At 46.0% G+C, this 16,007-nt stretch overlaps 1 protein-coding gene across 4 annotated transcripts in view; it reads right to left on the bottom strand.

The window, feature by feature from the left end:
- Positions 1-16,007, bottom strand: part of LOC128696847 (protein amalgam) — a 92,735-nt gene that overhangs the window by 49,285 nt on the left and 27,443 nt on the right. The gene's annotated exons all lie outside the window — the stretch shown is intronic.

Here is a 16,007-nt window from a genome sequence, read left to right as displayed (position 1 = left end):
TAATGTTGGATGCCAACCTAGCCTCCTTCACTGCTGGGTAATGTTAGATGGCAACCCAGCCCCCCTCACTGCTGGGTAATGTTGGATGCCAACCTAGCCTCCTTCACTGCTGGGTAATGTTAGATGGCAACCCAGCCCCCCTCACTGCTGGGTAATGTTGGATGCCAACCTAGCCTCCTTCACTGCTGGGTAATGTTAGATGGCAACCCAGCCCCCCTCACTGCTGGGTAATGTTGGATGCCAACCTAGCCTCCTTCACTGCTGGGTAATGTTAGATGGCAACCCAGCCCCCCTCACTGCTGGGTAATGTTGGATGCCAACCTAGCCTCCTTCACTGCTGGGTAATGTTAGATGGCAACCCAGCCCCCCTCACTGCTGGGTAATGTTGGATGCCAACCTAGCCTCCTTCACTGCTGGGTAATGTTAGATGGCAACCCAGCCCCCCTCACTGCTGGGTAATGTTGGATGCCAACCTAGCCTTCTTCACTGCTGGGTAATGTTAGATGGCAACCCAGCCCCCCTCACTGCTGGGTAATGTTGGATGCCAACCTAGCCTCCTTCACTGCTGGGTAATGTTAGATGGCAACCCAGCCCCCCTCACTGCTGGGTAATGTTGGATGCCAACCTAGCCTCCTTCACTGCTGGGTAATGTTAGATGGCAACCCAGCCCCCCTCACTGCTGGGTAATGTTGGATGCCAACCTAGCCTCCTTCACTGCTGGGTAATGTTAGATGGCAACCCAGCCCCCCTCACTGCTGGGTAATGTTGGATGCCAACCTAGCCTCCTTCACTGCTGGGTAATGTTAGATGGCAACCCAGCCCCCCTCACTGCTGGGTAATGTTGGATGCCAACCTAGCCTCCTTCACTGCTGGGTAATGTTAGATGGCAACCCAGCCCCCCTCACTGCTGGGTAATGTTGGATGCCAACCTAGCCTCCTTCACTGCTGGGTAATGTTAGATGGCAACCCAGCCCCCCTCACTGCTGGGTAATGTTGGATGCCAACCTAGCCTCCTTCACTGCTGGGTAATGTTAGATGGCAACCCAGCCCCCCTCACTGCTGGGTAATGTTAGATGGCAACCCAGCCCCCCTCACTGCTGGGTAATGTTGGATGCCAACCTAGCCTCCTTCACTGCTGGGTAATGTTAGATGGCAACCCAGCCCCCCTCACTGCTGGGTAATGTTGGATGCCAACCTAGCCTCCTTCACTGCTGGGTAATGTTAGATGGCAACCCAGCCCCGTCTACTGCGTCAAACGCAAAGTATATATAATAGCACTTCCTTCCCATCAACATTCCTAGTAAAAGCTCGGAAAAATCGTAACAAAAAATAAACCAAATTCACACAAGACTGGACGGGAATCGAACCGAACGTGTGATGGCTGCATCACCCTACACAGTTCTATATATAGTTATTCCTGGTATGAGGGAGTGAGTTGTCTCCAGGTGGGGTGGTAGGGTACGTGACGTCGCCTGCTAGGTAATAGGAAGAGATTGTTGGATAAGTTTTATATGGGGGAAGAAGCAGGAAGAGTTAGCCGCCTACCAGACCGGTTGGGGAGGACTGGGTGCAGGAGGGCGGAGGTACTGGCCTAGATGGGCGATTAAGAAGGGAAACTGGGCCTGGTCACAGACCGGGCCGCGGGGGCGTTGACCCCCGGAACTCTCTCCAGGTAAACTAGATAGCTACTTGCAAATGGTTATAATTATAACCATAATTTTAAAAGGGGTGGACCGGTGAGCCAGTGGAAGGCCTCGGTCAGATGACCAATAACTCCAGTCATCATATGACTAATGCTCGCGTCTGGAAACACTTGTCCTGTTTCCTGACAACCTTTACCTATCCTAACCTGACATACTAGGCAGATTAAGAGGAGAAACTAGCACAGTAGACGGGTTGAATAAGTTACTGGTGTGGATAGGACTATAGATTTCGCCAAGTATTGGAACCGATAGTTCATTCATTTATATTTACAAGTAGACAGCATACACCCAGTCATCTCACAACACAAGCATACACCCAGTCATCTCACAACACAAGCATACACCCAGTCATCTCACAACACAAGCATACACCCAGTCATCTCACAACACAAGCTTACACCCAGTCATCTCACAACACAAGCATACACCCAGTCATCTCACAACACAAGCTTACACCCAGTCATCTCACAACACAAGCTTACACCCAGTCATCTCACAACACAAGCTTACACCCAGTCATCTCACAACACAAGCTTACACCCAGTCATCTCACAACACAAGCATACACCCAGTCATCTCACAACACAAGCTTACACCCAGTCATCTCACAACACAAGCATACACCCAGTCATCTCACAACACAAGCATACACCCAGTCATCTCACAACACAAGCATACACCCAGTCATCTCACAACACAAGCATACACCCAGTCATCTCACAACACAAGCATACACCCAGTCATCTCACAACACAAGCATACACCCAGTCATCTCACAACACAATCTTACACCCAGTCATCTCACAACACAAGCTTACACCCAGTCATCTCACAACACAAGCTTACACCCAGTCATCTCACAACACAAGCATACACCCAGTCATCTCACAACACAAGCTTACATCCAGTCATCTCACAACACACAATGTTAATTACACGCTCCGTAAAATAATAGCAGGTTAATATATTAATATCCATTAAAGTACTTCTTAGAAAGTTCCTTGTTGTGCTCTGTGTAACAAGGATCAACCTCTGAAAATTTCCTGTCTTGAAACTCGCCTCAGCATTTTTAGAGAGCTTTTAAGTTAGGTCAGGTTTGCCAGGGAACATTACAAGTGTTTTCTGACGCGGGTTTTAGTCAGACGATGACCCGCAGCTGGAGCTTTTGGTCATTTGACCGAGGCTTTTCACCGGCTTACCGGTCCACCTCTTTAAATAATAAGGTTATATAACTGGATCTTCTAGAGAGCGTCGAGTACCCGGCAACCAGAGTCATCCAGGCCTGGCTCTCTCTGAGTCGATTAAGGTCTTAAAGGAGGAAAATGGCCACAACCATGCCCGTCTATACATCACTCCAGACCACATGGCCATTTCTCCGGTAATTCAGAAATCTAGCTAGTGTATGAGGTTCTCAAGCCTTTAACCCAGAACAACCCGGTAAACCCAGATAGCAGGATTTTAGTTGGTTGCGACCCACAATAGGCGACTAATGCCCAAGTGATTTTAATGTCCACTCTGTCTCCTTTATTTGTATGACACCTGAAGGTCTCCTATGTTCCGGGGATTTAGGATACTGTTTGGAGTGTGTTCTGATCATGAGATATGTCAGCTAGGAGCCGTAGCATGGGTTCGCCAGTATGGGGTCAGATCATGCGTTGAGAAAATAAAATTGAGAACCACAGCGCCAATGAGCATGCAGCGAGACAACTTTATGAGCCCATAGCTCGGTTGGTAGCGCACTCACCTCACACACTGAGGTCCTTGTTTCGATCCCCGATATGTGTGGAAACATTAAGACGTGTTTCTTTAAGACACCTGCTGTCCCAGTTCACTTAGCAGTAAAATAGGTACGTGGGTGTTAGTCGACTGGTGTATGTTGCATCCTAGGGATAAAACTGACCTAATTTTCCCGAAATGCTCAGCATAACAAGGGGCTTTCTATATAGTAACATGTCATTAATGTCACATAGATCTGTATACCTTGTACATGTACTTGTGTAAGTAAAGATTATGAGAGAAAGAGAGAGAGAGAGAGAGAGAGAGAGAGAGAGAGAGAGAGAGAGAGAGAGAGAGAGAGAGATGGAGGGGGGAGAGAGGGGGGAGAGAGGGGGATGAGGGAGGAAGAGGAAGATAAACACAAAGAGTGGTGAGAGGAGGGGACAGCTGTGCTGGTGTGAGGGAAGCTATTGCTGGTATTACTGCCACTTCCCCCTTCACCTTCCCTCCCTCCTTCCCTCCCTCCTCCATCACTACCCTCCCTCCCTCCTCCATCACTACCCTCCATCCCCACAGGGGTGCCGCGTAGCTCACTGGTGAGAGCACTAGACTCCAAATCGCAAGAACAGGGGTTCGATTTCTAGCCAAGCAGAAACACCCTTGCTGTCCCTGCCCTCCTGGCAGTAAGAAAGAACTACCTGTGTGTTACCCAACTGTTATGGGTGGCATGTGGTGGAAAATTTGTTAGAAAACTGCAGTACCTACTGGGAAGTCATATTTCATGTGTAAAAAAGTATCTGAGTGCAATTAAAGTAACTCCAGCACTTAATGGAAGCATTCAAATCTTAAGTAAAAATAATAATAATAATAATAATAATAATAATAATAATAATAATAATTTCCTGTACAAAGTTTACAGCCTAGCTGACATCACTGACATACTACTATACAGAAAGTCCCTTGTTATGCAGAGCATTTCCGGAAAATTAGGTCAGTTTTGTCCCCAGGATGCGACCCACACCAGTCCAGAAACACCCCGGTACCTATTTTACTGCTAGGTGAAGAGAGACAGCAGGTGTCTTAAGGAAACACGCCCTAATGTTTCCACCCTTACGGGTGATCGAACCACGGACTTCAGTATATTAGGTGAGTGCGCTACCAACCGAACTACGGGACACTTAATATGAGTCAATGTTAATTAAAAAACAGTCCATCCCTACTCACTCCCGTTCCTCTTTCCTGTTCACCATCACTACCAAACCTGCCCCATCACTACTCATTACCCTCCCTCCCTCCCTCCCTCCCTTCCTCCCTCCCTCCTCAATTTATCCGTTCCTTCTTTCAATCGTCTCCTTCACCCTTACATACCACAACCAAAATTCAAGGTAAAGGTGTCTGTTTGAACACTGAAATAATTTGTTATTATTATTATTATTATTATTATTATTATTATTATGTATCCTTGAAGAGGTACCTAAGTGGTTGCTGAAATTTTTTTATTGGCTAATTATTTTACATTAGAAGAGAGCCTCAGCCCATCGGTTTCAATCTTTCACCGCTGGTACGGGGTAACTATGGCAGTTTGATGGAAGTGTTGTCATGCGCAGGAGTCTTGTCACCAAAGCTGCATAACTCGCTCTAGGATTCAGGGAATTAGTCCGATAACTTTCAAAAGTTTCTGCTGTTCGGCTTGAGAGTTACTGAAAGGCGTGGTGTAAGTCTTGTTAATTGATTAGAAGTGATCAAGGTCCCAGGGGCCTCGCTTGTGTGTAGTGTGTCCAGCACTTGTTGGTGTACCCACTATCCTGGGTTGCTGGTGGGCATATTCACACATATATACACGCGTATTCACATGTATTATGCACATGTGTATTCACATATATTATGCACACGTGTATTGACGTAAGAATATAATGGAGGAACACTGCAGTAGGCCTACTGGCCCAAACTAGGCAGGTCTTTCTCTAAATCAACCATTCCTAACTATACATGCACATGTTTTACAAACCTCTGCTTGTTGTCGTTCCTGGATACGAGGAGAATCGTTAGTGGTCATACAGCTCCTGGGACATGGGAGGTAGACAGGCTTGATCCGAGGAGTAGGAAGGGTAGCTCTAACTCCAAACATCAAGAGCCCTTCACCACCATCAAGGTACCCACCCCCTTCCACCCCTGAAGGGAACTTCTTTAACATGTTCCCTGCACATGTTCCCTGCACATGTTCCCTGCACATGTTCCCTGCACATGCTCCCTGCACATGCTCCCTGCACATGCTCCCTGCACATGTTCCCTGCACATGTTCCCTGCACATGTTCCCTGCACATGTTCCCTGCACATGCTCCCTGCACATGTTCCCTGCACATGCTCCCTGCACATGCTCCCTGCACATGTTCCCTGCACATGCTCCCTGCACATGCTTCCCTGCACATGCTCCCTGCACATGCTCCCTGCACATGTTCCCTGCACATGCTCCCTGCACATGCTCCCTGCACATGCTTCCCTGCACATGCTCCCTGCACATGTTCCCTGCACATGCTCCCTGCACATGCTTCCCTACACATGCTCCCTGCACATGCTTCCCTGCACATGCTCCCTGCACATGCTCCCTGCACATGCTCCCTGCACATGCTTCCCTACACATGCTCCCTGCACATGCTCCCTGCACATGCTCCCTGCACATGCTCCCTGCACATGCTCCCTGCGGCAATATAAACACAAATGCAGTATAATGTGTTTATATTGCCATTGTGTCGGTATTTTATACCATTTATTTCCACATGCTCCCTGCACATGCTCCCTGCACATGCTCCCTGCACATGCTCCCTGCACATGCTTCCCTACACATGCTCCCTGCACATGCTCCCTGCACATGCTCCCTGCACATGCTCCCTGCACATGCTCCCTGCACATGCTTCCCTACACATGCTCCCTGCACATGCTCCCTGCACATGCTCCCTGCACATGCTCCCTGCACATGCTCCCTGCACATGCTCCCTGCACATGCTCCCTGCACATGCTCCCTGCACCCTTGCACTAACTTGCAATTATGTCATTGTGCAGATTTGCCACGAGATACTCTGCTACACAAGTCTTAATTCAAAACGTTTTAAGAAGGGAAAAACCTCAAGTGATACGAGGTTTCGCCCACAGTGTTGCCAAAACGTATTATAAAAGTCCTTCTGGTATACTGCGTTACACTGCGTCACCAGTATGACGCAGTGTGACGCAGTGTGACGCATGAAGTAAGGTTTATCTATCTGGAGTAAATTCCGGAGGTCACCGCTCCCGTGGCCCGGTCCCAGACCAGGTCACAGTACAAGACCAGGTCACAGTCTAAGACCAGGTCACAGTCTAAGACCAGGTCACAGTACAAGACCAGGTCACAGTACAAGACCAGGTCACAGTCTAAGACCAGGTCACAGTCTAAGACCAGGTCACAGTACAAGACCAGGTCACAGTACAAGACCAGGTAACAGTACAAGACCAGATCACAGTACAAGACCAGGTCACAGTCTAAGACCAGGTCACAGTACAAGACCAGGTCACAGTACAAGACCAGGTCACAGTACAAGACCAGGTCACAGTCTAAGACTAGGTCACAGTACAAGACCAGGTCACAGTACAAGACCAGGTCACAGTACAAGACCAGGTCACAGTACAAGACTAGGTCACAGTACAAGACCGGGTCTTCAGATATGACAATGAACTGGTACATTAATACGAATAATTATAGTATAACTACGTCATTTTTCTAACGTAGTGTTAAACGTCAGTTTCTTGGCTTTCTAGTTTCCTCATTCTAACTGAAAATAAAACTGTTGTAGTTAAGTTAGGTTCAGAATGCGTTTAAGAAGTTTTATTTAAACCACAAATATGCAAATTATACAAAAACCAGCGGTGATGCGTCTTTCAACAAGGAGGCTAAGAAAAACCAACGTCAAAATCTGAAGGTGAATGATTTTTGATGTGATAATGAGTGGATAAGTATCCTGGCATGCACACAAGACGTTAGTTTTCACACGCATTACAATTTATCGACTCTGCCACAGAAATAACTATTGGCTATTGGCTCTCTCTCTCTCTCTCTCTCTCTCTCTCTCTCTCTCTCTCTCTCTCTCTCTCTCTCTCCACCGTTTCTTATCATCAGCATTCCTCTCTCATCCCTACTTGTTCCTCTTGCACGATATTCTCCCGTCTCTCTCCCTTCCTTCCTCCATCTACCTCTCCTACTTCCTCTCTACCTCGCTGCGTGCACAAACATCAGGGGAGAACAACGGCAGCAAGTGATGGGTACAATTACACCATCAGGCAAATAACTACCCTCGTCGTCACCTTAACAACCCTACACAACACCAGAGATAATCACTCTCTTGTTATTGTAATGTTTATGAAGACACCGTGAAACACGGTAAGATATTTGTCAAGTAACAGCGCATGAGAGACCGCCAACTGGGGTATATATATATATATATATATATATATATATATATATATATATATATATATATATATATATATATATATATATATATATATATATATATATATATATATATATATAATGTAATAAACACACACACACATCAGTTTTCGTGACCAGCAGAGCTGGAGTTACTGTTACCATCTTCCTGCATGGACCATTTCATAAGGATGGAAGAAGGGAAGGAAGGAAGGAAGGAGGAAGCCCCTAGAAGTCAGGTTATCCAGTAATGAGGTGTTGGCCAGGATAATCACTCACTCAGTCTTCTTTGTGACGTAGGGAAGTGGAACTTACAGTACCAAGCCTCTTAAAGAGTAAATATTCCGTCTCAGTTCCCTCAGGGGAGGTTCCTTGACGCTGGTGAGGGGCTCTTGATCTACGGAATTGGATCTGTGCTCTGGTTCCCTGAATTGAGCCTCAATACTTTCCATCGCCCCTCACATGCGCTGTATAATCCTACGGGCTTAGCGCTCCCCATGATTATAATAATCTCTGTCTCAGTAACAGGATAATTAAAGCAAACATTGTACCGAAACACTGTCGCCATTAATTTTTATTAACACATCGGCCGTCTCCCACCGAGGTAGAGTGATCCGAAGAAGAAGAAACACTTTCACCATCATTCACTCTATCACTGTCTTGCCAGAATCCGATTCTACAGTTCAGATGCCCCTCCAGACAGTAAATAACCCCCACCCCTCCTTCAGAGTGCAGGCACTGTACCTCCCACCTCCAGGACTCAAGTCCGGCTAACCAACTGCCCTGAATCCATTCCCAAATACTACCTCGCACTCCAACAGTTCGTCAAATCCCAAAAAAACATTCACGTGGACACCAAAAACATACAGTGAAGTTCAAATATTAGAGAGAAACTAATTAATGTTAAAGCCTTATAGATCAAATCTTAAATATTACAAATGATTAATAAATTGGCCAAATATTTTGCAAAAGAAGTTTTATGTAACGTTGGTTTATGTCAGACATTGACTGGTTTATCAGGTTTAGAGGCTGTTGACTACACGAGAGTCATTAAGGCTGAATGTTACCTACAATAACAATAATAATTTATTCCTTAAAATAAGTATTATAGAAAATTCTCAGAGGTGACAAGTTTATCCCGGACAACTGTATCCCGGTCAACTGTATCCCGGTCAACTGTATCCCGGTCAACTGTATCCCGGTCAACTGTATCCCGGTCAACTGTATCCCGGTCAACTGTATCCCGGTCAACTGTATCCCGGTCAACTCTATCCCGGACAACTGTATCCCGGACAAATACGTCCTGATCACTGGCCTTCCTGGACATTTTCGTCCGTTTTTTTGCGTCCAAGACACTTGCGTCCGAATATTTGTATATTTCATATATATATATATATATATATATATATATATATATATATATATATATATATATATATATATATATATATATATATATATAGGAATTCACAAGAGCAGGCGAAATATACACAAACACTGATCTCTGGCTGAAGGAGACTCGAACCTACGAACCTTAGGACAAGGTACGCAGTGCTTTACCAATCTACCCACACTGGACAATACCTTGGCGTGTAGCTTGCGCTACACGTTTGATCCAAGGCAGCCAGCTTTCAGGGAGAAGGCTTACAGCTTTGTGTATATTTCGCCTGCTCTCGCGAATTCCTTGCATTGTTCAAATCTCTAGTAAGGCTGATGCATGCAGGGGATGAGATGAAAAGCTGTAAGCCTTCTCCCTGAAAGCTGGCTGCCTTGGATCAAACGTGTAGCGCATGCTACACGCCAAGGCATACGCAAACGACCAGGACGAGTTTGACCGGGACACGATCTTCCAGAACGCAAATACCCTACTACCATTCTTGGCCAGGTACCTGAAGTCAGTACCTGACTAGCCGGGCTGCGGTTCCTACGTCGGTTTGCGTGCGGTCAACAGTAACAGCCTGGTTGATCAGGCCCTGATCCTCCATAAGGCCTGGTCACAGACCGGGCCGCGGGGGCGTTGACCCCCGGAATCCCCTCCAGGTAAACATTGGAAAGGCTATGTACGTACACGGAGAGACGTGTCTGGCACCTCTCCGTATATAACCTACATGTTAAGCATTAGAAATAATATCGTGATTACAGAATAACAACTTTGAATCTCCCAGGAATTCTATTAGAAGCCAATGTTTGATTTTTAACCCAGTTTAACACTTAACACTGTGGTCGTAAACAAGTGCCCATCTTTCTTCCCTCCCCTCTCCTCTCCTCCCCATCCTCACCGTATTTTGGTAGCTCTTCTGACCATGTCAGTCTAACCTGTTCTCCAAATACTTATACACCAAAGTTAAACAGTACCTCTTACATACAGCACATGTCAGAGGTCTTCCAGCACGTCATATGCCTGTAAGACCTGTCACAGAGGTCTTACATGTCATAGGTCTTACAGCACATGCCATAGGTCTTACAGCACATGTCAGGTCTTACAGCACATGTCATAGATCTTACAGCACATGCCATAGGTCGTACAGCACATGTCAGGTCTTACAGCACATGTCATAGATCTTACAGCACATGCCATAGGTCGTACAGCACATGTCATAGATCTTACAGCACATGTCATAGGTCTTACAGCACATGTCATAGATCTTACAGCACATGTCATAGGTCTTACAGCACATATCATAGGTCTTACAGCACATGTCATAGGTCTTACAGCACATGTCATAGGTCTTACAGCACATGTCATAGATCTTACAGCACATGTCATAAACCTTACAGCACATGTCATAGATCTTACAGCACATGTCATAGGTCTTACAGCACATGTCATAGATCTTACAGCACATGTCATAGGTCTTACAGCACATGTCATAAACCTTACAGCACATGCCATAGGTCTTACAGCACATGTCATAAACCTTACAGTACATGTCATAGGTCTTACAGCACATGTCATAGGTCTTACAGCACATGTCATAGGTCTTACAGCACATGCCATAGGTCGTACAGCACATGTCATAGGTCTTACAGCACATGTTATATATCTTACAGCACATGCCATAGGTCGTACAGCACATGTCATAGGTCTTACAGCACATGTCATATATCTTACAGCACATGTCATAGGTCTTACAGCACAGGTCATAAGCCTTACAGCACAAGCTCTCGTGTTTTTACATATTGCACAAGCCGTGGTAGCCCCTAAATTCGAGAGCAACAGCAGCCGTAGTTGGTGTTGCAAGTGGTGAGGCTTGCAAACATGGCCTGCATAAGACACGTTGCCACTCAGTTTAAAACTTGCAACCAACATGGCTCAGTGTGTGACGTGCTGGGAATGTATACACGTCTCCACGGGGGATCAGTCCCCTCGTGGTTTATCTCTGACATTTACAGTCGTTCACTGTGGCTCTCCAGAGCACACTGCCTGGTTATGGACCGGGCCGCGGGGGGCGCTGACCCCTGGAACAACCTCCTGGAAGGCAGACACAGCGCTCTACACATTAACGCTGCTGCTACCGGTACAACAACGATATTATATTCCAGGAAAACACTATTTTGAGTCAGTTAATTAACTCAACGGCACAACGATAACTAGGACTGTAGATGAATAGTTCAAAGAACCGACATGCTGTTAAATTAGACACATGTGCAGTCAGTCCATCAAGATTGATGGACTGACCACATCGACTCAAGGCTGAGGGACTGATTACCTCATTCTCCTCCTGTTCTTCAAGTTTATCCTTTGTATAGACTGATGAAGCCACTGTGTGGCGAAACGTTTCCTCAATAAAGATACCCAAGAGTTGCACATGTGTCTAATTTAACGATAACTAGGACGACGATCACGAGTAGTGTGACCAGGTGGACAGGAACGACAAGCAACGACGACTGTGATAACGAGCACTGTGACAAGGTAGACAGGAACGACAAGCAAGGTGACTACGGTGACGAGCAGAGGATGTGGCCACTTTGGAGGCTCGGGTCAAGATAATGCCACAGTTGAGTACTTACACGGTACACTATGAAGTGTACTTAAGGCACTTAGTGCCGGGGTGTGGCAGGGGGGAGGGGGAGGTAGTGGAGGGGGGAAGCGTTGGAGGGGAAGACGGGGAGGGGGAGGGGAGGCAGGAGAACAGCAGGCATGTAACAGGTACTCCCGATATCGTAATGACACGATTGCAAAGAAACTATACAACCGATAGAACCCGCGGTCAGAGTCATTAAACTCCAGACCGACGCGTTAGCCACTGGCCCAGATGGCTACAATAAGATTTATTAAACTAGGTATATTTATACACCATAGGAAGATTAGTTCTCTGACCGCGGGTTCTATCCCGCCCGTGGTATGGTTTGTTTTCTTTGAGGGAACTTGAGCTAGAGTTCGTCACGGCCACGCTGGCGGGAGATTCGTCTGTATAAACTTGCATTTGTGGACACAGTGGTGCCTATGCTAACCTTCCTATGGTGTAGAAATATACTTAGTTAGATGAATCTTATTGTAGCCAACTGGCCCAGTGGCTAACGCGTCGGTCTAAAGTTTTATGACTCTCTGATCGCGGGTTCTAACCCCACCCGTGGTATGACTTTTTTTCAGGTACTCACGTCACTCAGGTAACATACACTCACAATGTTGGAAATACTGGTAATGTTTACCAGGACATGATGTCACTGTTTATCAGGACGTGATGTCACTGTTTATCAGGACGTGATGTCACTGTTTACCAGGACGTGATGTCACTGTTTATCAGGACGTGATGTCACTGTTTATCAGGACGTGATGTCACTGTTTATCAGGACGTGATGTCACTGTTTATCAGGACGTGATGTCACTGTTTATCAGGACGTGATGTCACTGTTTATCAGGACGTGATGGTACTGTCTCCCTTATATATAAATGTATCTTTCTGTCTTTCAACACACCGGCCGTATCCCACCCAGGCAGGGTGGCCCAAAAGGAAAAACGAAAGTTTCTCATTTTATATTTAGTAATATATACAGGAGAAGGGGTTACTAGCCTCTTGCTCCCGGCATTTTAGTTGCCTCTTACGACACGCATGGCTTACGGAGGAAGAATTCTGTTCCACTTCCCCATGGAAGTATATATATATATATATATATATATATATATATATATATATATATATATATATATATATATATATATATAAACTCTCCCTGCAGTCGTGTGGCTGGAGCCACACGACTGCAGGGAAGTCACTATCCTGACCTACTGATCCTACCGCCCCTTATCTCTTGCCGCTGATCCCTCCTCTTGACCAACGAATGTCAAGGGTTTAAGGGAAGAGGGGGTGGGAGGAGACAAGAGGACAGTGGGAGGAGACAAGAGGACTGTGGGAGGAAGAGAGAATTAGGGAGAAAGGGCATCTTGTTTGTGTAAAATGTGGAAATGCCTGGTGATGCGGGCTTTTAATTAGCGATGATTCGCTCAGTGGAGACTGTGGTCATTTGACAGAGATCTTCCCCTGGTTAGGTCTTCATGGGTCTTTAGACACACTGCCTTGCTACGCCCCCGCAACCCGTACCCATCCTGTGGGTGGTAGTCAGGGGATTCCAGATGCACATAATGGGTCCAGGGACTGGTCCAGGGACTGGTCCAGGGACTGGTCCAGGGACTGGTCCAGCGACTGGCCCAGGGACTGGTCCAGGGACAGGTCCAGGGACTGGTCCAGGGACTGGTCCGCACAGCGGTTGTAGGCACAACTTTTGAGGGTCATCTTATGATAAACATCTCTCATGGAGTTTTTTCTTTCTGTTGGCTTACTGGGCCACCCCGTGCACTGGGCCACCCCATGCACTGGGCCACCCCGTGCACTGGTCCACCCCATACACTAGTCCACCCCGTGCACCGGTCCACTCCATACACTAGTCCACCCCGTGCACCGGTCCACCCCATACACTGGTCCACCCTGTGCATGGTCCACCCCATACACTGGTCCACCCCTTGCACTGGTCCATTTCGTACATTGGGCCATCTCGTACACTGGTCCACCCCATATACTGGTCCACCCCATATACTGGTCCACCCCATATACTGGTCCACCCATACAAACATTTTACAGTTAGTAAAAACACACAAACAGCAATTATAAACATTCTCTGTGTCTAACATTAGAATGTTGGTACATGTGGTCAGCAACAGCCTGGCTGGTCAGAATGGAGGGGAGGTCACACTGGCTCACACATCAGTCATGTCTCACAGTGTTTTGCATGTTTTTATGAACTCAAATTATGTTTGAGATGACGCTGGTTGTTGGTGTGAGTGGAAGGGAAGAGAAGGGTGTGTGGGAGGGGGGGATATGAGGAAGGGAGGGAAGGAAGGGTTGTGGGGGGTGAGAGTGGGACAGGAGAGGAGGGGTAGGGTGTTGGGGACACATGGGTGGGGGAGGGCACATGGGAGGGGGGGGGTGAAGTGCTTGCTAGCATTTATGTCGCCCACACTTCCTCCCCCACTGTGGGTTTGGTGGGTGGTTGGGTGGGGGGTCGTCACGCCCATCCTGTTACCCCTCCCATTGCCTAATCCCTCACCTCAGGCACCCCCTCCTCCCCCTCCCTCCCCCCACAACCACATCCCTCACCTAATATATTTAATCAACAATATACATAATTTATATGGGTTCATTTCTCCCGTGTGTGTGAGAGTCCATCCTGAGAGATGACACTTCCCATGTGATAGTAACTCCAGTTCTGCTGGCACGAGAACTCTGAACAGAAGCTGTCGTAGCTGATGAACCTTCAGTGGAATCCTTGACGATATCCTCATTGTCTTACTGAAGTCTGCCAGCTCAGAATGACGCATTTCAACACTACGAAACATTAGGGTGTCTTTCCTGAAGACACCTGTTGTTCCTGTTCACCTAGCAGTAAATAGGTACCTGGGTGTTAGTCGACTGGTGTGGGTCGCATCCTAGGGACAAAATTAACCTAATTTTCCCGTAATGCTCAGCATAACAAGAGGCTTTCTATATGGTAGTATGTCAGTGATGTCAGCTATGGTCTGTATACCTCTGACATGTACTTGTAGAAATACAATTATTATTATTATTATTATTATTATTATTATTATTATTATGTAACGCATTTTGAGTGACGAAATATAACAGGGGAAAAAGGCTTGTTTTTGCTGCTGCTGTGTGACTATCACAGTATAGAGTAACAGCACATCGTTGATATATCCGATTTTGCTAAATAAAATGAATCCTTTAAAAAGGCGAATCCACGAGGGAGAGAAATTCTTGAGGTTTTGAATATCTAGAAATGCCTATTTTTTTTTTATAGCAGTAGCAACAGTTCATGAGTAACGATACAAAAAATCGAGAGGATTTTCTTTTTTACATTAACTTGAAAAATAAATTCTTTGAGAGTGGCTTATAGGGGTCATTGTCCCCCTTCCCCCCTGGCCACTTCCTTCAATTCTGTCCCATTCTATATTTTGTCATCCCCATTTATCTCACTATCTCCCTCACTCCTCATATTCTCACTCACTAACCACAGTAGTAGGCAAAATATGAGACGATGTTAAAAAGAGGAACTGAACAAGCAGAGAGAAACAGTGTACTGACAAACTAGATTTAAAGGAGCAAAATCTAATCTGTTGTCTCACTATATATGTAATCTGCTGAGCAATTATGTCTGAAGATGTTATATTTATCTTTGTTAAAAGATGCGAACGTAAAATTATAACCATGTGAATAGTAATCATAGTACCGTGACTAACAACAGTCATAGTACCATGACTGTAATAAAAGTCACAGTACCATGACTAACAAAAGCCATAGTACCACGACTGTAAGAAAAGTCATAGTACCATGACTGTAACAAAAGTCATAGTACCATGACTAACAAAAGCCATAGTACCATGACTAAGAAAAGTCATAGTACCATGACTAAGAAAAGTCATAGTACCATGACTAAGAAAAGTCATAGTACCATGACTAACAAAAGTCATAGTACCATGACTAACAAAAGTCATAGTACCATGACTAACAAAAGTCATAGTACCATGACTAACAAAAGCCATAGTACCATGACTAAGGAAAGTCATAGTACCATGACTGTAAGAAAAGTCATAGTACCATGACTGTAAGAAAAGTCATAGTACCATGACTAAC

The sequence above is a fragment of the Cherax quadricarinatus genome, chromosome 52 (genome assembly GCF_038502225.1).
Source record: "Cherax quadricarinatus isolate ZL_2023a chromosome 52, ASM3850222v1, whole genome shotgun sequence".
NCBI classification, from domain to species: Eukaryota; Metazoa; Arthropoda; class Malacostraca; order Decapoda; family Parastacidae; genus Cherax; species Cherax quadricarinatus.
Note: the sequence above shows the minus strand (reverse complement) of the source record. Positions and strands in the feature narration are given on the sequence as shown.